This window comes from Taudactylus pleione, unplaced genomic scaffold (genome assembly GCF_031769625.1).
Source record: "Taudactylus pleione unplaced genomic scaffold, aTauple2 ptg000282l, whole genome shotgun sequence".
Taxonomy (NCBI): domain Eukaryota; kingdom Metazoa; phylum Chordata; class Amphibia; order Anura; family Myobatrachidae; genus Taudactylus; species Taudactylus pleione.
In genome coordinates this window covers 11,871,875-11,897,816 of record NW_028284684.1, presented here as the reverse complement: position 1 = coordinate 11,897,816, position 25,942 = coordinate 11,871,875, and the positions used below count along the sequence as shown (strand labels likewise).

The window sequence follows — 25,942 nt, the reverse complement described above, 5'->3', positions numbered from 1 at the left end:
CTAGTTTTTAACTTTGTCCACCAACATTTTTTTTTTCACCCCAAAATGAAAGTGAGTTTTTGGAGTGTTCTTAAGTGTTTTTTTTTATTTTTTTATGTAGTTTACCTTTGGGGGACTGTCTGAAGGCTGCACGGGGGTTCCCGCAACGTTGCACCCCAAAACCCCAATTCTGCACTTTTTTCCGCCTGCTATTCATAGGCGAAACTTTTTCGCCTATTACATTGCACTGACTTTCCGCCTAGGCTTCTCGAACAAAGGTAAGCGGGGACAGGGTTAGCGTTAGCCGCCCGGGGGGAGGGTTAGGTTTAGGCACCCCGGGGGGGACTTAGGGTTAGGCACCCCCCGGGGAGGGTTAGGGTTAGGCTAGGGGAAGGGGGGTTAGAGTTAGGCACCACCGGGGGGGGAGGTTAGGGTTAGACAACCCCCTGGGTTAGGTTTATGGTGCGGGAAGGTGGGGTTAGGTTTAGGCACCCCAGGGGGGCTTAGGGTTAGGCACCACACTGGGAGTGTTAGGGTTAGGCACCCGTAAGGTAGAGTTAGGGGGGGGAAGGGTAGGGTTAGTATACATACCTGCCTCATCGGGATTTTGGTATGATGGGCGTCCGGCGTCGGCATCAGCCGCCGGGATTTCATACCCAACCCCTCAATTCTAGTGCTTGGTCTGTGCTAGAGGTTTTATGTTAGTTATCTGTTTTATCTTTTGAGGTGGTGGAATATCACATCAGTTGTTATTTAATAATTACATTATATTTGATTTGCAATGTGTTGCATTTACCATATGGTAGATGGTAGCAATCTAAATTGTCACTGGTGTTTATTTAATGAAGACGGTTGGGAAAACAAGTGGCCTAACTTGCATGTGGCATGGGCTTGTGAAAACAGTATTTTGGTACTTACCGTTAAATCCCTTTCTCCGATTCCACAGGGGACACTGGATGCTCAGTACAGTGGGGTATAGGTGTGGGTTAACCGGGAGCTGGCACTTTAATAAATTTGAATAGTAGCTAGCTCCTCCCCCTATATACCCCCCTACCGATCAGTCTAAATAAACTGTATTCGAGGAGAGCTGAAAATATAATAACAGAGAAGAGAAGCTAGAACATACATAAACAACAAGCAAATATGCAAACAAATCAAGCAGGCCTTGAAGAAAAAACTGACTGTCCAAACCTGGCAGAACAATAACAACTGCAGGTGGAACTGCGCTGGATGGGCGCTCAGTGTCCCCTGTGGAATCAGAGAAAGGGAGATGACGGTAAGTACCAAAATTCTGTTTTCTCCTTCATCCACTAGGGGACACTGGAGTCTCAGTACAGTGGGGATGTCCCAGAGCTCACATCCCGGGTGGGAGAGCGCTGAGAACCCTGCAAAACAGCATGGCCATACTGTGAAGCAGAAGCCGCAACCTTGTCAAAACGGTAAAACTTTGTAAAACTATGCCGGCCCGACCAAGTGGCCGCTCGACAAAGCTGGGTCAAGGAAACCCCGCGGGCAGCTGCCCACGAAGGACCCATCGAGCGCATAGAATTCGCTGTGATTGAGATAGGTGGTTGCTTTGATGCAGCCAGAAAGGCTTGTCTGATTGTCAGATGAATCCATCTAGAAATAGAAGCCTTAGAAGCCGGCCAGCCTGGCTGCGCTATATCATATCGAACAAACAGCGTATCCGACTTCCGGAGGGATGCTGTCCTATCAACATAAATCCGAAGAGCCCGGACAAAATCTAGGGATCTGGAAGCCGAAGAATCCTCTTAAAACACCGGAACTGTGATCGGTTGGTTGATGTGAAATGCCGACACTACCTTAGCATAGCTCAGCCCTAGCCTCATGAAAAATGAGGTGAGGCGGATGACAAGAAAGCACCACTAGCAGAGGTGAGCGCCGACTTTTTAATACATTTAAACTGCTTCTTACCCCTCCCTCACCCAAGCCACCTGCTACTATCTGTGCACAAGATCTTGCTTCCTATTTCAAGGACAAGATTGATAATATCCGAAATGAAATGTTATTCTCTTCCTCAGCTAGTGACCTACTCAATTCCCTACCTGAACCCTCTGGCACATTCTCTTCATTTGACCCCACAAATGAAGATGAAGTATCTACACTCTTCTCATCCTCCTACTCTATTACCTCTCCTCTAGATCCTATACCCTCACAAATTAGTAAAGCTCTGTCTCCTGTGCTCATCCCAACCCTAACTAAAATCTGTAATCTCTCTCTTTCTACTGGCATCTTTCCATCACTGTTCAAGCATGCAGTGATTACTCCCATTCTGAAAAAACAAAATTCTGACCCTAACACTCTCTCTAATTACCGTCCTATCTCCCAGCTCCCATGCCCCTCCAAGCTACTGGAGAGACTTGTCTACACCCGCCTCACACACTTTCTTAACACCCACAACTTATTGGACCCACTTCAGTCTGGCTTCCGTTCCCAGCACTCCACAGAGACAGCACTGACTAAGGTAGTAAATGATTTGGTCACTGCCAAGGCTAAAGGCCATTACTCACTTCTAATTCTTCTAGATCTCTCTGCTGCTTTTGACACTGTTGACCACTCTCTTCTCGTACAAACATTACAATCCCTAGGTCTTAAGGACACAGCCCTTTCTTGGTTCTCTTCCTACCTATCTGATCGCTCTTTTTCTGTTCGTTTTTCTGATTCTGCCTCCTCTTCGCTACCTCTATCAGTTGGAGTACCGCAAGGCTCTGTCTTAGGTCCTTTGCTATTCTCAATCTATACCACCTCTCTTGGCAAACTAATCCGCTCTTTTGGATTTCAGTACCATCTGTATGCGGATGATACTCAAATCTACCTATCCTCTCCAGATTTATCACCATCTGTATTGGTCCGTGTCACTGAATGTATTTCTGCCATTTCATCTTGGATGTCATCTCGCTACCTGAAACTTAATATTTCTAAAACAGAATTAATTATATTTCCACCGGCCAATAACCGTTACCAATCTGATCTCTTTATAACTGTTGATAACTCAACAATCCACCCCACCCCACAAGCTCGCTGCCTTGGTGTCATCCTTGATTCTGAATTGTCCTTTGTTCCCCACATTCAATCTGTCTCAAAATCATGTTACATACATCTAAAAAACATATACAAAATTCGACCATATCTCACACAAGACACTGCAAAAACTCTAATCCATGCACTCATTATTTCCCGCATTGACTATTGCAATAGTCTCCTTACTGGTCTTCCCAAAAACAGGCTATCGCCATTACAATCCATTATGAATGCAGCTGCGAGGCTTATCTTCCTTGCCAAACGTTCATCATCTGCTGCCCCGCTCTGTCAGTCCCTCCATTGGTTGCCAGTTTTCTACCGTATTCAATACAAAATACTGTTACTTACACATAAGGCCATTAACCGAATTACACCAACATACATCTCTTCACTCATCTCAAAATATCTCCCAACCCGACCTCTCCGCTCAGCACAAGAACTGCGTCTCTCATCCCCACGCATTACTTGCTCTCATTTACGGTTACAGGACTTTCTTCGGGCTGCACCCACTCTATGGAATGCCTTACCACACACAATAAGACTTACCTCTACTCTTCAATCCTTCAAGCGTTCCCTGAAAACTCACCTCTTCAGACAAGCTTATCAGATTCCAGAACCGACCACATAACCTTCATAGCTTCCATGTCTTATCACATCCCCTCTCACATACATAACCTCACATATTGTCTTTCTTTCACATACTCCTGACATTTTGCCGACATTCCTATGTGACTGGATCATGCAGCCCACCAAGAAACTCTGCATTCTGGCCAGACCAAATTGCAATATATATAGCACCTATCCTTGTGTATCAATGCCTGTTTCCCTATAGATTGTAAGCTTGCAAGCAGGGCCCTCTTACCTCTATGTCTGTCTGTTATTACCCTGTTTTTCTATCAATGTTTCCAATTGTAAAGCGCAACGGAATATGCTGCGCTATATAAGAAACTGTTAATAAATAAAATAAATAAAATAACTGGAGAACCACTTTCCATGATAAAAATTTTAATTCCACTGTTTGTAAACGTTCAAATAGGGAAGATTGGAGAAAGAGAGGACCAAATCCAAATCCCATGGGGCCATAGTAGGTACACAGGGAGGTTGTAATCTGACAACCCCTTGTAGAAAAGTCTGGACATCCGGTAATAATGCTAGTCGCTTTTGAAAGAAAATCGACAAAGCCGATACTTGAACTTTTAAAGATCCCAGACGAAGACCTGCTGCTAAACCAGCCTGTAGAAAAAGAAGCAGCTGGGCTAAGTTGAATTCTGACGGTGGCGAACCCGTGCGTTCACACCAAACGACATATGCCTTCCATATGTGATGATAGTGATTAGAGGTAATTTCCTTTCTAGTTCTTTGCATAGTAAGAATCACCCTGGAAGGGATACCCTTCTTTCTTAAGATAGCCCCTTCAACAGCCACGTCATCAAATTAAACCGCTTTAAGTCCTGATAAATAAATGGACCCTGTTGCAGTAGATTTTCTTGCAGAGGAAGAGGCCACAGGTTGTCTATCAGTAGAAGACATAGGTGGGAATACCACGCCCGTCTGGGCCAGTCTGGAGCCACCAACAGAACCTTTACCCTTTTTCGTTTGATTCTTTGCAGCAGACGAGGAAGGAGTGGGAGTGGTGGAAACAGGTAGACAAACTGAAACCGCCAAGAAGCTGTTAGAGCATCCACCGCCACTGCCTGTAGATCTCTTGTCCTGGATCGGTAACCTGGCAGTTGATGGTTCAGTCTCAACGCCATAAGATCTACCTGAGAGAGACCCCAATGCTGAATCAGTTGTTGGAAGATCTGCGGATTGAGTATCCACTCTCCCGGATGCATGTCCTGTCGACTGAGGTAATCGGCCTCCCAATTTTCTACCCCTGGTATGAAATTTGCTGATATCATTACCGCACATTCCTTTGCCCAGAGAAGAATGCGGCTTGCCTCCCTCATGGCGGACCAACTCTTGGTACCGCCCTGTTTTTTGATGTATGCCACAGCCATGGCATTGTCGGATTGCACTCTGATGGCCTGGCCCTTCAACAGAGGATGTGCCACCTAAAGAGCATATAACACGGCCCTTAGCTCCAGAATGTTTATGGGCAGTACTGCCTCCAGCTGAGTCCAGCGGCCCTGAAAGTGGCTTCCCTGAGTCACTGCCCCCCATCCTCTCAGACTGGCATCAGTGGTGAGGAGAATCCATTCCCACAGTGCAAACCTCTTGCCTGCCAATAGGTGAGAGGAATTCAGCCACCAAAGGAGAGATGTCCGAATCCTGGGTGACAGTTGAACTCGCTGGTGAAGGAAGAGGTGGGACCCTGACTGCAGAGAGGAGGTCCAGTTGGAATGGATGGGTTTGTAACCTCCTGTATTGGATGGACTTGAAATACACAACCATCAGAAGGCGAATACACTGGTGCACTGACACCCTGCGATGACGCAGTATCAATCGCACCATGTGTTGGATGGAGGTGGCTTTATCCTGCAGAAGAAATATATTCTGCTCCACTGTGTCCAAAATCATCCCTAGGAAAGGCAGACGCTGTGTAGGCTGCAGATGAGATTTTTGGTAATTCAGTATCCATCCGTGTTGCAACAGCAGACTCTGTGTTACCCGGATGTCCTGCAGTAATTGAGAGACTGACGGAGCCTTGAGGAGTAGGTCATCCAAGTAAGGGATGATAGTAAACCCTTGTATCCGAAAGAAGGGCCATCATTACTGCCATGACCTTCGTGAACACTCTTGGTGCTGATAAAAGACTGAAAGGTAAGGCCTGGAATTGAAAATGAGAGGCCCGCACTGGGAACCGAAGGAATGTCTGATGAAGAGGCCAAATGGGAATGTGAAGATAAGCATCCTTTATGTCTAAGGATACAAGAAACTCGCCCCTCTCTAGACCTGCAATGACAGATTGCAGGGACTCCATCTTGAACTTGAAACATCTCAATCCTTATTTGCGGACTTTCAAGTTCAGAAAGGGTCTCACCGAGCCGTCTGGCTTGGGAACCACAAACAAGCTGGAATAAAAACCCTGCTGGTGGATAGGGACATGCACTATTGCTCGAGAAGACAGTAGCTTTTGTATTGCCTCCTGTATAACAACCCGTTTGTCCGGAGAAGCGGTTGTGAAAAAACGAGGAGGAGGTTGGATCTGAAAATCCAGCTTCAACCCCTGAATAATGATGTTCCAGACCCACGCGTTCTGTCAAGACTTCATGCAAACTTCCTTGAAGTTGCAAAGGCGAGCTCCCACCCTGGGGTCCCCCAGGAGAGAAGGGAGCACATCATGCCGGAGGCTTAACTGAAGCCTTATCCTGCTGGGAGGAGGATGCAGTGGCTCTACCCCTGCCTCTGGGACACCGGGAGATAGCGGGAGCGCCACTGCCATGGCCCCTGAATCTTCCTGGAATACGAAAGGACCGAAAGGATTGTCCAGCAACAGGCTGGGGGGAGGAGCAGCAGATGGGAGATAAGTGGACTTACCACCTGTGGCTTGAGATATCCACTTATCCAGTTCCATTCCAAAAAGAGCTTCTCCTGTGAATGGAATCGCTTCCACGGCTCTCTTGGATTCTGCATCCGCCTGCCATTGTCGCAGCCACAGACCGAGGATCTAGAGGAAAGACTACAAATATCCTTAGAAGCTTCTCCAAGAAAAGCAGCAGACTCTGCAATGCTACAGTGTACACTAACTTCAAGGTAGTTTCTAACTTCCTGTCAGAAGGCTCCCTTAAAGACACTGCCCCAGGAACAGGGAGCACTGTCTTTTTTGACAGACGTGACACTGAAGGAGGTGTTTCGCATAAATGCCTGCTTTTTGCAGGAAAGGGATAGTATGATAAAAGCTACCTTGAAATCTGAAACCTTTTATCAGGGTGTTTCCATGCTGAAGTAAGGATCTTGTCCATTTCCTCAGACACTGGAAAGGAGGCTGCCAGTCTTTGCTTTTTATTAAAGATAGATGGCCTAACCTCTACAGGATCCCCGCCTCAACATGTAACACCTGGCATATCCCTGCAATCAGCGCCTCTACACCCTGAGATACAGGCTCCACTCTATAGGGTCCTGTACCTCCCCTCCCTCTGTATCAGGCATGTTGTCCTCTTCCGGATCATCCCACATAAGGGGATTCGGTATTAGTCTCCTAGCAGGGACATTAGAGGATGATGCCACGGGAGGAACCTGGGCTGACATAACCCTTGTGAGCCCTTCTACAGACCTGGCTAAAGACCATGCCCAGTCTGATTTAGAGAAGGCAGACCTCTGAGATCTTTCAATCTCTCTCTCCCAGCGAGAAGCTTCTAGCTCTGCAGACATTTGAGACATGACTGATGTAATTTGATCAGTCCATGATTTTTGTGGGGGTGGGGATGCTGCAGTCTGTGTTTCTGAAACACACTTCTCACACAACATGGAACTGGATGATAGTCCCTGTGTAAACTTCTCTGCACAATGCTTACAAGAGAAAGTTTTTTGTGCAGCCTTAGACCACTTGAAAGCCATTCTACCACTTCACTGTACACAGACACAGAGAAAAGTGATACAGACAAACACACATGCAGAGAGACTGAAGAAGAGATAGGGGCATAGAGGGAGATTATGCTATCAACCCCGCCCAAACAGCTCTGCTTCAGAGACCAGTGCTATTAACACAATAAAATGCTGCTATAAACACAATATAATGCTGTAATCACCGTGTAAACACAGTTCAACCTGATCTTCACAAGTCTATCCCCACTGTGCATGCATAATCTGGGCAGACATGTCTGTTCTCTGCATGAGTCAGCAGCCTGTGTTTGTAAAATGGCCACCAGACTCCTTGTGGAAGCTCTTGGGCTGCTGGGAGGCAGAAGCTGAACTGTGTGTTAGGCTCCATCCCCTCCATTCTTGCTGCTTCTGTTTTAATGCCCGCCTGTCATTTTCTCCTGGTCACCCTGCTACTCAGAGGGCCAGGAGTCACTAACCTTTCTGCTGCCAAATGGTTCCGGCGGCGGGCTTGCTAATGGGGGAGCACGACGAATGCCGCGTGCAGCACATCTGGCTACCCCTCAGAGACAGTGGTCTCTGTAGCTGAAGACCCCAGCGCGCTCTTCAAGCAGCGGCGATGAGGTCTCTCTGCAGCTCCAACGAAGCAGACAGGCAGGTACAGTGAGCTGCCTGTCTGATCCTCATGCTGATCGAGGATCCACTGATTTTTAGCAGAGAGCTCTTGTATGTGAGCAGCTCCCTTGGCATAAAAGTTAGACTGACCTATAAGGGGGGTATAGAGGGGGAGGAGCTAGCTACTATTCAAATTTATTAAAGTGCCAGCTCCCAGTTAACCCACATCTATACCCCACTGTACTGAGACTCCAGTGTCCCCTAGTGGATGAAGGAGAAATGCATTTTCCCTTTTGATGACACTGTAATGACATCATTACTATACTGTATGGAGGTTTGATGGTGAGATGTGCTCAAGGAAGACTGAATGACAGAGATCAGAGGAGCATGCTCTGGGCTCTTATTAGAGAATCTCAGCACACCTAAACACTACAGATGAGCGGCTCGATTTTGCTGAAAACAGAACACACCTGAACTTTGGGGTTCAGAGTCGAACCGATTTCCAACCCGGCTCTTCTCTCCAAGTTTGGAAATTCTGATCTAAAATTCTGATCTCATGATTAAAGGTGATGTGAGTTGATCAAAATTTATTAAAAATAACTGGAAATGAATGTTGTTGAATGAGAGGGGAAATAAGACAAAAAAGTGTGAAGAGAGAGGAGGTCAGAGAGAGACAGTAACGTGATAGAAAGAAAAAACAGTAAAAGGAAAGAGAAAGATGGGGAAGAGTGTCCGAGGGAGAAGGAAATAGACAGAGGAGGGATTGATGGGAAAGAGAGGGATGGAGTAAGAGAGGGAGAGAGAGGAGGAGAAAAAGAGGGGGGAGCACTGAAGAGAGAGGAGGAAAGAGAGAGAGAAAAGAAAAATCCCAGGCATCGCTAGGGACAACAGCTAGTATACTAATCACTGTGACATGCAGGGGGGTTTCTGAGTACCTAGAACCAACCAGACCAGACCGATACACTGCAGCAATCAGAATGATGTTCTGTTGGGGTGTTTTCTACACTCCACATCTGTCCGCCCCATAGATGCATTGAAGCCAAATTGATGATTCAGTATAGTGTCTACTTCCCTTAATACATCAACCTTCCTAATGTACTGTATTGTGACTCACTGCAACAGTGGTGCACAACGGCTGTATTAAGCTATCTCTTACATAAGAAAATATTTATGTTTATAACCTGCTCCTGATTTCAGAATCATAAGTGTGAACACCTAATTTCCTGGTTTATATTTAACAATATATCCCCGAAATCCGCCTAGAAATGTCTATATGCTTTAAACTGGTTATAAAGTTCTAAGACAAGACATAATAGCTACAGTGAACATATACTGATTGCAGTAATCGCAGTAATTGCATTTAGTTCTGCGTATGAAAGTCGTGTATTGTATTCTTAATATGCACTGATAAGAGCATTCATAACAAAATTAACTGCCTCAAGAAAAGAATGGCTATTATGTTTAACATTCTGATTAGTAAGTGGCAAAAAAGCACCGAGCGCATTTCTTGTATATATTGGCCGCTTTTGCATTACAACAGTTTTAATTTGATTTCAGAGCTCAACCGTTTGTTACGCTCTTGTAATTTCCAACTGATGAAAGACAATATTAGAATTTCAAGCTCTTCACTTTACATTAGAAAAAAGTGAGTATGCCAACATATTTTTCTTTTAATTATTCTGCTAACATGCTACAAGGCTGTTAAAACAAGAAACAAAAGTCTTCGATGGCTAAACATATAAAATACTGCTCCTTTATATAATAATAAACAGTGTTGCTGTTGCACTACTGTTACTGACACACCTCACCAGGCAGGGCTGCACTGCAGCTCAAGAAGATGATGTCCATGACAATGAGCACACCCTAAATTATTTATTGTGCACCTCACATAATCCTGCCCCATATAGCAACCCCCTGCTTTCATTATTTTATTGGTACAGATCAAGTAGCAAAATAAACACAAATATAATAAAAAGTGACGGCATTTGCAGGTGGAGGTTGCTGCAGGCAGGTCTCATGATTCTGAATAACAGCAGAAATCTAAACACATGTGAGTAGCCGATAAATACAGAGCCAACTGTTTTTTGAGGTTTTTTTTTAATGTTGTTACGGTTTACACTATTTATTTATATTATCAACCAAGCATGTCTTGTTTTACATCTAATATTAGCTGAAATATTGATATTTGCGTTCATTGGTGTATAAGACAGAGCCGGATTAAGACTGCATGGGGCCCTAGGCGAAATACTGGTTTGAAAAGACATATTCGCTATATATGTATAATATGTGTGTGTACATAATATATACACAAACACAAGGCAAGGGATTGGGTACCGGATACCGGCACTCAGGATCCCGGTGCACAGAATCCCGAAGACGACATCCCGACTGGGTTACAATGCCAACACCTCCCGGCAAGTAGGCTAATCCTAACCCTACCTTTACCCCTAAACCTAACCCTCCATCCACGCAGCCTAAACCTAACCTTCCCCCCCTGCAGCCTAAACCTAACCCTCTCCCTAGTGCCTAACCCTAACCCTCCCCCTAACCCCAATACTTACCGTCGGGTTGTCATGGGTCAGGATACTGGTGCTGGGATTCCGGCGCTGACATTCTGAGTGCCCGACCACCAGGATCATAACTACATCCCAATGCAGGTGCCCTTCAATTTGGTCTGTTAACATGCAGGCCAGTACACATAAATATAAATACCATTTCAATGGCACACTCAGTCACTTGGTGTAGAAATAAACCAAACCAGTTCAGGCAGAAATAGCCCTTTCTCAAGTTGTTACAGCTTTTTGGCTCTTTCTACTTTACATTGGACTTGGCACTAGAACCTTAGGCCCTCATTCAGAGCCGTACGCTCTGAGCAGAGCGCACGCTCTGAATGAGGGCCGTCCTCCATAATTATGGAGCGTCCTCCTGGACGCTCGTATAGCTGTGGGTCACCACCCTCAGCCTGTACGAGCGTGCAGGTTGATGGCCGCGATGGTCTTGACCATCGCGACCATCGCCACTGCGAGCCGGAGCCTGCGGTTGAGTTTTTCAACCGCAAGGCCCGGAGTGATTTTGGCTCTACCAGTCAGTGGGCCGGCTTCTGACGGTAGGCGTTCCCTTGGGAACGCCCCCGTCAGGGTGGCACGCCCCCGGCACGCCCACCAAAGGGGGCGTGCTGTCAATCAACATCGACAGCACGCCCCCTTTGATCAGACCCAACGAGCGAAGGAAAGTCCTTCGCTCATCGCGTCTGGCGCATGCGCACGACGGAGCTCCCGCCGTCGTGCGCATGCGCAGTGCACAACATCGACCCACTTGTGAGCGGACAGCCGCTTGCGAGTGGGTCTGAATCAGGCCCTTAATCTTTTCTGATTCTGATTTCATGCAAATTTAACAATGTACTTTTGCCTGAAAATGGGCTCCGATAAGAGCCCGTCCTGACGGAGAGCTGGAATAGCGTGCCGGCAAAAGGGGACGTGGCCTTGAGGTAGGGGTGTGGCCTCGTGGGTAGGGGGCCTGAACCTCCGATTTAGTCATTCCGGGGGACCCGGAGATGCTGACTGCACCCGAAGACCAGTTTGTGTGCAGTGCTGGCTCCCTCACTTTTTCAGGAGCCGAGTGCTGCACATAATGATACAGTGCTGCACCAGGCTCCTGTCACTCAGCACTGAGGAGGAGTCGGCACTTTGGTGGGTGACACCCTGGCGCGGCTCGCACCTCCCTTGTGACGCCACTGCATGCCAGCAAAATGGTTAGCATTACTTCCTCAATGCTGGGAGGCAGAAATGCTAACTATTACACCATCCGTGGGGCAGCACGGATGGTGTAATGGTTAGCATTACTGCCTCACAGCACTGAGGTCTTTGCTTTGATTCCCACCACGGCCCTAACTATGTAGAATTTGTATATTTGCCTCGTGCTTGTGTAGGTTTCCTCCAGAGGTACTCCGGTTTCCTCCCAATCCAATCCAAAAATATACTGCTAGATTAATTGGCGCCTGACAAAAAAATTATCCTTAGTGTGTAATTATGTGCGTGTACATTTGTTAGGGAACATAGATTGTAAGCTCCACTGGAGCAGGGACTGAGGTGAATGGCCAAATATTCTTTGTAATGCACTGCGGAATATGTGTGCACTATATAAATAACTGGTAATAAGATTTCCTGCATCCCACCAACTTCCTAGTGTAATGCTAGGAATTGCAGATCCGTGGCAGGGGTCAATATGATGCAATTCAATGAGAATCATGTAATTTTTGATTTGCCCTCTCTTCTTAGACCAGCGATTTTCAACCTTTTTCAACTTGAGGCACACTGCTCAAGATTTTAAAATTGCCAAAGCCCACCGTCCGGTGATGCGGCATGCGTGACTAATGAAAACACATACATGTTGGCTCCCACATATAAAAACACACTACATTGGCCTCCGCAGGAATAAAATGCACACACATTGGCCCCAGAGAAATAAAACACATAAATTGTCCCCCACAGGAATAAAACACATACCGTATATACTCGAGTATAAGCCGAGTTTTTCAGCACATTTTTTGTGCTGAAAAAGCCCCCCCTCGGCTTATAATCAAGTGATGCTCCAGGACCAGTGGGCCGCGGTGCAGACTGTGTCTCTGAGTAAGCGGACGCTCGTTTGCTCTGAGTGATGTTTGCCCAACTGCGCATGCGTACGGATCGTTATACGCATGCGCGAACCAGTCAGTGTGGTCGAAATTCATGTGCTCGCAAAATAGCGAATGCCTGATAATTTGAGTGACAGAAAGAGGCGTATGTGGGTGGTAACTGGGGAAGGTGCTTGAAAACGGGGAGTGGAGATCAGAACGCAGGCGTGCTTAAAGGTCAAAACGGGCGTTTTATGGGTGTGCATAATTAAAACAGCAGCGTCATTGACCACGTCACTGGGTTATTTTATAGCCAGAACTGCTCGCAAAATTGTGGTAGCAAAAACCAGCCACAAGAATAGCGAGCAGTTCATACGCTGGTCGATGTACTCGATTAATCTAATAAATAGCGGACATGACGTAGGATGCGAGCGGCCAGGGGGCGTAGTTTTCCAAAAAACGACCGCAAGTTTGGTTTGCTCGTTCAGACCTAGAGGCGTGAACAGACCGCAAAGAGCGAACGGTTCATTTGAATAGCCACCCCTATTTTCTGGACGAGCGAGCGCTAATTGCGTCCGGCTCTGAATCGGGCCCAGAGTTCGGTCAGCACTACACAGTGCCAAACACACAGCCGACGGCAATGGCAGCTGTGTGTTTGTTGTAATTAGCAGCCGATGAGAGTCTGTCAGACTCTCATCGGCTGCTGCTGCTCCCACTGCAGGAGCCATCTTCCGGCTCCCGCAGTGGGTAATGGGAGAGACGTCATGATGTCATGACCTCTCCCATAATGCAAAGCGGCCGGAGGAGCGAGACCAGGAGCGGGGTTTCAGGTAAGTGGTTTTTTTTTATTATTACGTCTCTCTCTACTGGGGGGGGCTACTACTGGGGGCAGTACCTGGGGGGGATTACTAGTGGGGGCACTACCAGGGGGGGATTACCAGTGGGGGCACTACCAGGGGGGATATTACTACTGGGGGCACTACCAGGGAGGGATATTACTACTGGGGGCACTACCAGGGAGGGATATTACTACTGGGGGCACTACCAGGGAGGGATATTACTACTGGGGGCACTACCAGGGAGGGATATTACTACTGGGGGCACTACCGGGGGGATATTACTACTGGGGGCACTACCAGGGGAGATATTACTACTGGGGGCACTACCAGGGGGGGATATTACTACTGGGGGCACTACCGGGGGGATATTACTACTGGGGGCACTACCAGGGGAGATATTACTACTGGGGGCACTACCAGGGGGGGATATTACTACTGGGGGCACTACCAGGGGGGATATTACTACTGGGGGCACTGCCAGGGGGGGATATTACTACTGGGGGCACTACCAGGGGGGGATTACTACTGGGGGCACTACCAGGGGGGATTACTACTGGGGGCAGTACCAGGGGGGGGATTACTAGCAGTAGCTGCTGCATTTCCCACCCTAGGCTTATACTCCAAGTCAATAAGTTTTCCCAGTTTTTTGTGGTAAAATTAGGTATCTCTGCTTATATTCGGGTCGACTTATACTCGAGTATATACGGTACATTGGGACCACAAATAAAAAAAACATTGCCAGGCCACACAGAATAATTATAAACCACATTGCTCACCACACAAAAAAACCCCCACACCATTGGCTGGCCCCTACAGAAAAAATAAAAACACATTGCTCCCCCCAAAAACAAAGTCACACTAGCTCCCATATTAGCCCCTTGTATATTTATTTAAGAATAAATACACATTTTTTAGCATCTACCTGTACATCATCGGCTGACAGTGCAGAGCTTTTCGCACAGCAGAGTGCGGGCAGGCGGACGGGATGGCTGGTGGAGCGGCCAGGCAGGCTGGTTGAGCGGGCGGGATGACTGGCTAAGTAAGCGGGTGGGCCGGCTTGTGAGCAGAGTGCGGGCGGCCGGCTGGTGGAACAAGCGGGCGGGCAGGCTGGTTGAGCAGGTGGGATGACTGGCTAAGTGAGCGGGTGGGCGTGACCTCTGATGTCACGCCGCCGCATCTATAGAGGTCATGGCCCGGGCGTGCCTGAGCTACCCAGGAGAGCTCAGCGGCAGCACTGCCCGGGCCTCACTGACTGCAATACTGATCAGCGGATCTGACTGCCGCCTCCGACGGCAGTGCAGCACACTGAACAACCGCCCGCGGCACACTAGTGTGTCACAGACCCTTGATTTGCAGCATTATTATACAACTGGGTGGGGCTTAATGACACAAAGGGGTTGGTTCCCTCAGTGGCCAGCTGCAACTCCTCTCTGTACTTCTCATGGAAGTTCAAAAAAGTTGGCAAGTATGATATACTGTATATACTTATGCCCAGGGCCAGCGCTACGACTAGGCAAACTTAGGCAGCTGCCTAAGAGCGCCGACCCTGCAGGGGGGTAGTGTGGACCGCATATAAGTGCAGTCTGCACTACACTAATAGGAACAAACACACAGCCGCCTGCGTCGGCAGCTAGGTGTTTGTTTTAGCAGCCGATGAGAGTCAGACAGACTCTCGTTGGCTGCTGCGCCCACTGCCGGAGCCGGGCTAGAGCTCACTCATGAGCTCCATTTTCCGGCTCCTGCAGTGGGTGATGGGAGAGACGGCATTACGTCGCCCGGGCTCCGGTGCGGACTGCCGGAGCCCAGGGGACAGAGGAGCGGATGCCGGAGCGGGGATCAAGGTAAGTGGAGTTTTTAGTTTTTTAACGTATGTGTCTGTCTGGGGGGTGGCTACTACTCTGGGCACTGCTGGGGGGAGGCTACTGCTGGGGGGGGCTACTACTGGGGGGACTGCTGGGGGGAGGCTACTACTGGGGCCACGATTACTACTGGGGGCATTGCTGGATGGAGGCTACTACTGGGGGCACAATTACTACTGGGGCATTGCTGGGGGAAGCTACTAAGCACTGCAGGGGGAGGCTACTACTGGGCGGAGGCTACTACTGGGGGCACTGCTGGGGGAAGGCTACTACTGGGGGCACTAGATAAGGGGCACTGCACGGGGGGGACTACTACTGGGGACATTATGTAAGGGGCACTGCATAGGGGGACCACTACCTGGGGCACTATATAAAGGGCACTGCGTAGGTGGGACTACTACTGGGGGCATTATATAAGGGGCACTGCATAGGGGGACCACTACTGGGAGCACTTGCTAGGGGGCCACTACTGGGGGCACGTCATAGAGGGGACCACTGCTGGGGGCACTGTATAAGAGCTTGTTTAGCTATCTGAGGGGGGGGGCAAGGCTGAAGAAATGCCTAGGGTGTCCAGAAACCTTGCACCTGCCCTGATCATGCCCCCTGTATGTTTCTTGTTGTGTGCTTCATCCCCCATCTATAAGCTCTTTACTGACCCTCCTCCATATGTTTTACCCATTATGACCCTGTCCTTACTGTGCTAGTTCTTACAAGATTTGCCTTTTATTTCAACCACATCCACCTATCCAAGTTCTCTACTGTGCTCCCCCAGCTGCCCTGCAAAATAAAGGTGACTTACCTTTCTCTCCTTTCCTTACCTCAGCTGGGCTGTTTGGACATGCAGTACTGCAACATCATTATCTTGCCAGGAGCAAAGTGAAGGTGCGGTCCTGCTGTGGAGCTAAGATCCAGGCTCCATTAAGATGCTGTTGGCTTAATGAGGGGCAGCTGTGATAGCACCCCTCTGGGGTCCTGTTTATGTCACAGAGCAAGGTGCCTGGTACATATGAGGGAAACACCCATAGGCGTGCGCAGGTACCGGGGGGTGCCTCTTCGGCATTTTCCCCTCTGCTGGATCATGGACTACCCCGTCCCCCCTCCCTCCGGGACATACATTTCTCACCTGGACTCAACTGGCCGTCCAGGTGAGTAGTCTATGTCCCGTTGGGAAGGATGGACGAGATTGTCCATGACCCGGCGGAGGGGGGAGTACCAAAGCGGCACCTCCTGTGCCGGCATCTGCACACACCTATGGAAAGACCCCCTCCTTCATTTAGCTCTGATAGTACTGTAGTACCTCCTAGGTGTACAGCTGGGAAGGAAGGGGTGGGACAGATCTTTGATCCGGTTCACAATGTATTGTGGACTGGTCCTGGGGGAAGTCTCTCTGAAAAATCTATATCCCATGGCCATACACATATAATCCCCTACAGGGACAGTTTAATAGAAGAGGGGGCCCTGTGCGGACTCTGTACAGGCCCTCTCCTCCCTGTGGTGCTGTAGACTCTGGCACTGGTAACATGTCGCCCTCGCCATGGTCCTGGAGACTTTTCTACTGCGCATGTGCAAATCTCTAGGAAAATTGTTCCCACTCCATTTTCCTGATTTATTCTGCTGCTGCTACTCTGGAGAGGTAAGTATTAAACATGGGTGCAGGATGTGCGCTAATGCCGCCCTCATATGCACCCTGTTGCCTAATACAGTGCACATAATGGAAAAGCCATTTTGTAAGTTGAATCAATATTTATCAAAATTTAGCCTACTGTATATATTCTCCCTTTACAAATTATATCAGAGGCTACCAGTGTTTGTAGTAATTTATAGGCTTAATTCTCATGAATCTTGCTCACGGCCGCACAAATACTTTAGCATGTTTTCCATACTGAGACTTTTGCATTCTTTGTGCCCAGACCAGATCGGTCAAAAATTATTTATGGTGAGCATCTGAAGAAAAATATATATGTGTGTAGAATAATGAGAAACTAATACTGAGAGATTCTTGAAACAGTTGCCATTATTTTCCTTATCCTCACACTCTCCAATTGTGCAGAGGGAAACTCTTCATATGACTGAACAGCTTTGTTCTATACCAGTGGATGCCATAGACAGTGTTCATTTCAAGTTTATAACTTCAAATACCCACTTCTCACAACAAGCAGAATAACCGTTAATGAGAACAGGAGGGAATGCTTATATCTGAAGACGTTGACACCACCATGCACAGCAAAACACATCATTTAAGTGGCTAAAAGATATTAAAGTGCTAAAAACTGAGTGCAAGTACTGCATTTATTAAAACCACATTTCATACTAACTTTCTAAAACACGAGGAATTCCAAGACATTTTTTATTACTCCAATCTGTAATATTATTTTCTTTATCATCATATGGCAAGATGATATACTCATTTCTATGGTTTAGTTGTTGCATTCTGAAATTACATCTTACCGAGCATACAGATGTTCCCTCATACACCTATCCTTTTTGCTCCAAATGAAGCAAGATGCCTGGCCTAGATGGTCCGCCACAGTTAGCCATTCCTGTACTTCTTTCTGAACTTATTTGCTACATAGCCACATATAAAGTTGCTTATTCTGTAGTGTCCTCAGAATTTAGGATTAGTATTTTTGTGGCAGAGGAATAGTATAAAGTCGCAGATTAAACACAGCGGCTAACTTATATCAGTCCTCAGTCTTTTGCCTTTTTCCCAAGTTAGTGTATGAGTTTTACACAGCAGCTGCATTTAATGCTAGTGTCAGGTACCAGGGTACCGATGCAGTTTATTTTTGTCACATTAGTAATGCGAATAAAACGCATATTTTATGATAAAGTGTTCGGCGGGATGCACAGATGCTATTTTTGAGATACTATTTTTTCTCTTTTGCCTACAGTGCATACAGTACTTACCTACTTTTCAGCTCTCGCCTCCGGGAAAAGCCCAGAGGAGAAATGCTGGCTGACTGGAGTTGGGAGTGGGGCCCGGCATTACACATAATTTGGCCACGCCCCCTCATGGGGAATGCCGCGATTAGTGGGTCGATAGTGAGGGGACAATGCCATACATGTCATGTTGGCCCCGCCCCTATTTGCCCTTGGTTTGCAGCATTAACCTCCCCATAGTGCCCACTTCGTTAGGAAGTGAGCACTGGATGCGGAGGGCCACCTAATCTTCTGGGAATGCACGAGACTGCCCGCAAATTCAGGTGTCTCTCGTAACTTCCGGGAGAATAGGCAAGTATAAATAAAAATGTACTTGTTGAGCAGAACTTGTGCCAACCCTGTCATATTACTTGATGATATAATGTGATGTTAACTTTATGATGCATTACAATATACTTTGGGTAATTCTACCTGAGACGTATGCTTAATTAATTATCCTTTGTAGATTTACTCATGAGGATGTCGCCTAAGGTTTCAGTATATATAGGGACACTGAAATAAAAGCTCCACAAAGATCTACTGTAAGGGCAATAAGTACCCCCCCAGCTGTTCTAGAACTATACATCCCAGCATATCCTGCCAGAGTTTTGATATTTGGCCGTGCTAAAAATCTTGCAGGGCATGCTGGAATATGTAGTTCATCAGCAACTGGAGGGACGCTTATTGCCCATCCCGGTGTAGCGTCTACAAATCAAAAAAAGCATGGCATTCTACAGTAGTGTATGGGCTCCCTGCCTTTTGTGAGCGTGCCCTCTTACCGCCCCTCCTACATACAGAGAATTTGGGTCAAAAGTAGGGGTGTGCACCGGCCACTTTTCGTGTTTTGGTTTTGGATCTGGATCTTTCTTCGTGTTTTGGATCTGGATTGGTTTTGCCAAAACCACCCTTCGGTGTTTTGGGTTCCGGGTTTTGTGTTTTGGATCTGTATTTTTTTTTAAAAAAGCATAAAAACAGCTAAAATCACAGAATTTGTGGGTTTTTCTGCTCCTATGCTATTATTAACCTCAATAACCTTAATTTCCACTCATTTCCAGTCTATTCTGAACACCTCACACCTCAATAGTGTTTTTATGTCCAAAAGGTTGCACCGAGGTAGATGGATGACTATGCTAAGCGACACGAGTGGGCGGCACAAGCACGTGGCCCATCTAGGAGTGACACTGCAGTGGCAGACAGGATGGCTGTTTGAAAAACTAGGCCCCAAACAGTACATAATGCAAAGAAAAAAAAGAGGTGCAAGATGGAATTGTCCTTGGTAATTATGTTGTATAAACAGGACATGCACACTTTAACAAACCAATCATTTCAGCGCCAGGGTCTGCCACACGACTGTGGCTGAAATGATTGGTTCGTTTGGGCCCCCACAAAACAAGCTGGCAATTAATCTGGCCCTGCACAAACTGGCTCTACGGAGGCAAGATGTCGTCCTCATCCTCCTCATTCACCGATTCCTCACCCTCTTCAGTGTTTTGTACATCCTCATCCTCACAGAGTATTAATTCGTCCCCGCTGGAATCCACCACCACAGGTCCCTCTGTACGGTCTGGAGGCTGGTCTCCCTGGAAAAGTTGATAATTCATTTTTATGAACATCATCTTCTCCACATTTTGTGGAAGCAACCTCCTACGCCTTTCGCTGACAAGGTTCCCGGCTGCACTAAACACTCTTTCGGAGTGCACACTGGAGGGGGGGCAACTCAGGTAAAATAGAGCCAGTTTGTACAGGGGCCTCCAAATTGCCTCTTTTTCCTGCCAGTACATGTACGGACTGTCTGACATGCCTACTTGGATGCTGTCACCAATGTAATCCTTTAACAGACAGATGCACGCTAGTGGCTGCTGCTTTGAGGATGCAGGTGCGGCTACAGCCCACACAATTCACAAAGACAGGAAAAAAAGAAGAATTTTTTTATTGTTTGTGGAGCGCAATTTGAGGGTTACACCACCCTTTAACAGACAGACGCACGCTTGTCGCTGCTGCTTTAAGGATGCAGGTGCGGCTACAGCCCACACATTTCACAAAGTCAGAAAAAAAAGAAGAATTTTTTTATTGTTTGTGGAGCGCACTTTGAGGGTTACACCACCCTTTAACAGACAGACGCACGCTTGTCGCTGCTGCTTTGAGGACAGTATCATATGCAGTGACAGTAGACTTGTCAGAAATTGTTGGCACGTCCTTCAGTCCGGACCAGATGTCCAAACCGGCCCTTGACTTATGACACAGGCACACGCTTGGCACTACTTTGTTGATGCCCGTGCGGCTACTGCGCACACAATTCACAAACACAGAAAATATTTTTTTATTTTGTTTGGAGTGTACTTTGGGGGTTACAGCACCCTTTAACGGACAAGCCAGCCGGCCCTTTACTTATGACACAGGCGCACGCTTGGCACTACTTTGTTGATGCACGTGCGGCTACTGCGCACACAATTCACAAACACAAAAACATATATTTTTTTTATTTTGTTTGGAGTGCCCTTTGGGGGTTACAGCACCCTTTAACGGACAAGCCAGCCGGCCTTTTACTTATGGGACACAGGCGTACGCTTGGCACTGCTCCTTCGTTGATGCACGTGCAGCCACAGTGCACACAATTCACAAACACAGAAATTTTTTATTTTATTTTATTTGCAGTGCCCTTTGGGGGTTACAGCACCCTTTAATGGACAAGCCAGCCGGCCTTTTACTTATGGGACACAGGCGCACGCTTGGCACTACTTTGTTGATGCACGTGCGGCTACTGCGCACACAATTCACAAACACAAAAAAAATATATATTTTTTTAGCACTTGGGGGGAGCACCCCTTTAGGACTGGGACACTGCATAGGACTTTGGAGTGGACACAGCCCCTATGGACAACTGACTGCACAACACAGTCCAGCCAGCCCCTATGGACTTTGAAGTAGTGGACACAGCCCCTATGGACAACAGCAGCACAGCACAGCACAACACTACACTGCACTACACTACACAGCCCAGCCAGCCCTAACTCCCACCCTCCCTCTTCACTGTCCACAGCCGAGTGAGAAAATGGCGCAGACGCGGGTACCTTTATATAGGATCCAAAACCCGCGAGACCCGGAAGGCGGGATGATGACGTTTTGCCTCGATTTCAGATCCGAGTCAGGCGGAAAAAGTCGAGCCTGACTCAGATCGGCCTCGGATCGGGGGGGCTCGGGGGGATTCGGATTTCAGAAATCCGAACCCGCTCACCCCTAGTCAAAAGTATTGGCAAGAATGTGTAAAAGTTTGGCATGTTACAGTTTCATTTTGGTATTTTGCTTGTTAACTAAACATGTGGAAGAGTAAGAGAGCATATAATAGATAAGTGCATAAAAGGTGCTGTGACTCGTAACAAACAGTCAGACACATACAGTGCTCCCTACTCTCCTGAGTTTGGGGAGTACCGCAGGCTCCCAGAAGAGATGATCGTCCTCCTGTATTTCACTTAATAGTGTAACGGGCAGGACTGAGTCATGATGATAGTAGTGATGAACCAGGGCAGGGCCACAGCGATACTGTACTGGATTTCATATTGTGTTCATATAGATGTCATTTTGTTTTCACTGTGATCTCCTAGATTTACATACAAAAAATATGAAATTGCCATTATTATATGGTGTGTTGCAACCTTGGGAAATCTGCTTATCTGTGATGTAGAATGTAAGCTCTCACGAGCAGGGCCCTCATCCTCACGTGTTTCTCCTCCCCCTACTTATAGTATCATTTACTCCTAACTCCCCACAACGGCACCTAACACCTGGTTGCTCATGTCCTGCTGCTTGTGTTTTGCAGCTGAGTTTATAACCTTGTCCTTGTCCTGCATTGTTTTGTATTACTATTAACTGTTTTTCTTGTGTGCTCATTTATGTACTGTGTAAGGCGCTGCGGAACCTTTGTGGCGCCATATAAATAAAGGATAATAATAATAAATAATAATGTGAACTTTGAGGCATTGAAGAAACATGTTGTCCTTGTCAGTGGAGGACATCCTGTGAAGCACAGCAAGCAGACAGATTTTCAGATATCAGAAATGACAGAATACCACGCTGCTTCCAAACATTTCCTTTTTCAAAAACAAAATGATAATGACATCTAATTATAACATTTGATCACACCTGTGTTCTGAACAAACCAGTCTGAGCTGAGGACTATCAAAAGTATGTCTTTGACTAATTCATCCACAGGATCTAATTTATATAACAAGATTAGGTTGCTGACCTGTCTCTGTTAGGAATGGATTTCTTTTAAAAACTCTATTCCACGGGGCTGGTGTTATTCTGCACACCGCACCATTAGTGAGTGTGACTGTGAACTGTTATATTTGTCACCACAGGGTAATAATGATTGGCATAAATCTCTGGGTTAAAAGGTGTTTTCAATGAATGTCAGGAAAAAGTTTGTATATCTCTGTTTTTATAGTTTATACTGATAAGCTTGGATAGTTTAAGTGGTCTGTTCTACTGGAATCGGCACTTTCTGGTCCATTATCTTCTTTTTATAGAAATAGGTTAAGCAGTACAGCTTGCACCATTGCTATTGATAAAAGCAGGAATTCAGTGGAATTTAAGTAATGTTTTTTGGCTTACTAAGTAAGCCAAGATTTAGGTTTAATTATTCCAGGCAACTTGGGTACATTATTACCATCCTTTATTGGTATGTCACTTGCAGCCTATACATTAATGTCAGGTATGTCAGGCCCTATACATTTACTAACATCACCAGTGAATCATACTGACAGTTTTATTAGTAGGGGACCCCACAAGTTAGTTGCCGTGGGCCCTCTATATATCTTAATACATTATCCCGTAATGGGATGATGAAACTACTCTGTATGTGTACATACGTACATATATGGTGTAAGATGCACGGCCCTGCAACATTTGCAGAAAAACACCAATATGTTTATAGACTTAGAAGCATAGCTAACAATAGCAGTAATGTTCAAGCTCTTTATATATAAAACAAAACAGAAAAGAAATACGCCCACACTCGGTTTTACCCATATTGTACATGGTACCAGCTGCGTGGCAATATTAATGCCATAAGCTAGTATATACAAAACAGAAAGACTTGTACTATTGACACTGTGACCGGATGACCCTGCCTCGCCACCCGATCAGATTAGTTTTGATCCCCACTGGATCTTGGGGTACAAGGGATTCCCTTTTACCATCAGTAATCACCTGTTACTGACTCCACCCATTGCACCCTGTAACTTCGCTGCTCCTACCATCGGTGCTTGCAACTGCTTATGTACACCTGGGCTCCTACCACCGGCACCTAGAACCGTTTCTCACAGGCTCCTACCATCAGCACCTGGAATCGCCTCTGCTGCGTATGCGTAGACAAGCTGTGGCCACAACTCCTGTCGGCTGATACCTCCTGATCCCTTGCAATGGACCAGTCTGTGCTTGGTAGCTGGCAGAGGGCTTGAGCTTGGAGACACTGGGCTCAATCCAGAACAGCCAGAGAATGGAATACCGCTTTGTGCAATTCTGTCGCAGGATACAGATGAAGTCGGCGTAAAGGCAAGATGTTTATTGCTCAAATAGTCTTCAAAAAGACTCTTCCCCTTGGCTTAAGGACAGCTGGAGAATGGAATACTGTTTGGCACAATTCTGTCGCAGGATACAGATGAAGTCCACGTAAAGGTAGGATGTTTATTGCTGAAATAGTCTTCAAAAAGACTCTTCCCCTTGGCTTAAGGGGGTACAGCATACAGATGTTCACAGCAGTACAATCCTTCTTGATGTTCAAAAAGATACACACATACACAGGGCTCACATGCCCTCTTTATATCCCATTCTTTCACACAATACCACAGGGGGTAAATCCACCCTGTGTTCCTTAACCAATCAAACTATCTCACAAAATATAAATATATATATATCTTACTTTTCAAAAGGAGCTAACCAATTTCTTCCTTTTCTAAACTACCATCGAAAAGCAGTTGGCTTCCTAAAACACAGACTGATTAAGCATACAGTATAGCTGTCTCTTAAGTGTAAATACAACATTTCACAAGAAATGATAAATTGCATTCATCCTTTCAAATGCGAGTATCTATGTATCAAATTATTTTGGCTTTCCCAGTCTTAACACCTCCAGTTCTTAGAATAATCCATAATAAGGGAATTCTTAAAAACAAACAAATTGTTTTTGTTTCCTCCAAACCTGGATTTTACATAGAGATTCCATTTCAAAGCAAAAGCTTGTTTAGTCACCAAACCCCACTGCTAGGTTAGGGCAATTACCAGATCACTTCCAATGTGAGGATGTCTAAAGAGCAATTTGTCTACCTTGTAAAACAATATACCTTATACAGTCCTCATAAGTGCATAGTCTGTACATTCAAACATGTTTCCCCAATTTTAAAACTGCGCACAGCATGGTAAAATACATTATTACCTATACATGTACAGTACATGACTCCCTGCGCCTACATTGTCCCTTTTAAAGATGGTGCTGCAGCACAAGGGTTAACCCCTTCATTGCTGCAGTGTGGTCGGGCTCCAGCCACAGGAGCTGACCATAATATCCTGCAAATCTGTGTGTGTGTCTAGCAAATACTGTAAACACATGGGGGTTTTGTTCATATTTTGGACAAAACATTTAAGCTTGCAGCCTGCAGTCAAGGGACCCCAATTCTCTACAAGTCCTACTTTAGCATATATGCCCAACACACCATTTCATTGCAATTCAATGCACTCTCCTCTCAGGTACCAAGAGTAACATCTAGCTAAGGGCTGGCTCAAAGAATGTACGATGGTCCGGCCAATGGTGCACCAATTTGTAAGCACAACAGCAGATTCATGCCACAGCTGATGGGCATCAAAATAGGATTCCCATTGGCTGCGGCATTGGAATAAAGAAGCAGTAGCGGCTGCAGCAAAATTCACAGCCACTACTGCAATTGCGTCCACCTCTCAATCACCCCCTGAATCCTTATCTGGTTACCACCTCTTACTCTTGCCTCCTAGACTTCTCCCATACTGCGCCCCACTTATGGAACTTAAATCCCTGCCTGGTCAGGCTCTCTCATACTGCTCAGTCTTTCAAGAACTTTATCGAAAATCAACAACTTTTCATCCCAAGCTTCATGTTTAGTCCCACTTGCTTCTATAGTCTAGGCATTGGCTTCATTGTATCCATTGTAAACTGTATGGATTGTAAAAATCTCACAAGTGCCACCTCTACCCACCTTCTTCACCAATCTATGTACATTTTGTTTTTACATAAGATTTGTTGTACAAACTGTCTGGCACTGAAGACTTTTGTGTAAACAAAGTGCAGTGCATAAATATTTGTAAATGCAGAAGACTTAACACGCTTGTGGTCTTCCTGTTGAAGCACAACCCATCCCACGATAACTAGGACTAGGGTTAGTTAAAGTTTTGTGACTATGCTACTAATCTTCAAACATTATTTATTTTACTAGATATGAGTGGTTAGTTTCTACTTGATTACGTTCAGATCTGAAAATGTTTTACACAGTGTGTAGCATAATACACTATTTACAGAACTACAGTACATGATTATGTCATAAGCTGTATGCAGCTCACAATGAAGG

The 25,942-nt window shown here is 46.3% G+C and overlaps 1 protein-coding gene and 1 pseudogene across 2 annotated transcripts in view; one reads left to right on the top strand and one right to left on the bottom strand.

The window, feature by feature from the left end:
• The window catches only part of TMEM132B (transmembrane protein 132B), a 245,511-nt gene that overhangs the window by 19,488 nt on the left and 200,081 nt on the right, over positions 1 to 25,942 (top strand). The window contains exon 1 of one of the 2 annotated variants that reach the window (XM_088482167.1): positions 9,718 to 9,763. The exons of the other annotated variant lie outside the window; for it this stretch is intronic. The gene's annotated coding sequence lies outside the window, so the exon portion shown is untranslated. Of the gene's footprint in view, positions 1 to 9,717; positions 9,764 to 25,942 lie in introns of those variants that run through there. 2 annotated transcript variants of the gene reach the window in all.
• LOC148512130 (uncharacterized) lies at positions 1,042 to 16,619 on the bottom strand (annotated as a pseudogene).